We start from the raw sequence: 1,860 nt of genomic DNA, 5'->3' as shown, positions 1-1,860 counted from the left end.
AAGTAAATCTGAGCTGTTCTACAAACTTGTATGTTTAATTATTGTAAGCTTTATATTTTTATTCTAGTGGCTACCATCTCAGCTTGTACATTTCACTTTTTGCATCAGTGGCCTCCTGTATTTAGGATAATTTTAACTTGGAGAGTTTCTAGCTTTTTCATTGCATACATAGGTGACAGAGGGGATCAAGCTAAATTCTTCCTTGCCCACATACTTTTTCCTAATGTAACTTGAAATTTAAAAAACACAGTCAAATAATTTTATTTAATTTTCTACTGTTTTATTTAGGGTTTCCTTAGCTGCAAATCAAATTTTGAAAAGCTAGTAAATTACAAGAAGGGCCTTGCCCTCTCCCTTCCCCCCACCCTGGCAACTCCCAAAGCTGTTCTTTTGATGTATCGGTTCAAAATAGCCATTTATCTTCTCAAGTGCCATCTTTTAGGGCTGGGGAAAAGGTTTTGGGGGGTTTTTTGGTTGTTGTTTGTTTTGTTTTAAAGGGAAATAAAACCGTGTTTAGGAAAAAATACTTTATTTTTCCAAAACGTGTTTAGACAGATCACAAGAAGAACAAAGTACAGTACAAAAATGACTCACACAGCCTGAAATAGTTAATATAACACTAATCAAATACCTAAATTTGTCAAAGTCCTTTTGGTCCAATATACATTTTTCATATTACAGAGGTAATGCCCACTTTACAGGGGCATCAGATAAAGATCGCAAGACCATTATAACACAGTCACTAGTATTTGTTCTATATATACACCAGCTTTTGACATGGTTTTATTTTACTCCAGACATACCAAGTGTAGTCTGAAGTCGAGTATAAATTTTTTTCCTTATGTCAGGAGTTCAGCATTAACGTCAGCAGGTTTGCATGGAATCTACCAAAAGCCTTTCTTGGGTAAACATTTATAACCCTGGTAGAAACTTTTTGCACCTGTCAATCCAAGCAGTACCTATACACCATTATCCTCTCTCTCAAAAGGGAGCAGCTGCACAAAATGTGATGGCATAACTGAATACTTTTTTCTCCTTTAAAGCCTGCAGATTTTTTTGCTACCTTTCACAATTAATTGTGAACTGCAGTGTGTGGCATGCCAAACAAACCTAAAAAGAATATGCAGTAAGTCAAAAACTGTCAAGGAGGTTTCTCCTCTCATCCCCATCTCTGCAGAGGGGGAAACAAGTCAGTATAGGCTGTGATCTCTTCTGCAGTATTCTAACATTAAGGAAAATGAAAAGACAGATTTTTTTTTTTTCTTCCTTTGAAACTGTAATTTAGTGAATGTAAGCAGGAGTGAAGCATTTGACAAATTCTATACACATGCAACGTATAAACAAAAAATTGTCACACCTTTACTCCTTTTTCCGTGTCAATATTGTCTTTGCAGTTACCTCAAGAATCTAATATTCTGTTGTGATCATTTGTTTTGCACTGCGAAGCTTGTTTTGGTCAATCTTGTTTTCCCTCTCTATCTAAACCTTTCAGAAAAAGCTAAGAGTGAAGTCTGTAGATACACAAAACCAGAGCACCCACTGCATTAAGGCTTGAGGGCACAGGGACATAAGAAGCACTTGTGTCCCATGCAGTGGGATACAGTGCAAAGAGTCCCAAGCCAGCTGAGACTCCAGCCAGCCATTCCATGCAGTACAGAATTTTGGCATTGCATTTATAAACAGCACAGGTCTAAACAGCCTAAAGTCAGCTTTACTGTTTATATGCAGCAAGCTTGGGTACCTCTGCACTGGAATTGTTACTGGTTTCCCTGTGCCAGAATAAGCATAGGGAAAGGTGGGCTTTACCAGATCTTCGCAGCGTTTTCTGTCACCCCACTTCATGAAGTCTGCAGATGTTTC

Source organism: Phaethon aethereus, assembly GCF_964289735.1.
Source record: "Phaethon aethereus genome assembly, chromosome: Z".
Classification (NCBI taxonomy): domain Eukaryota; kingdom Metazoa; phylum Chordata; class Aves; order Phaethontiformes; family Phaethontidae; genus Phaethon; species Phaethon aethereus.
This window is presented reverse-complemented; position numbering follows the sequence as displayed.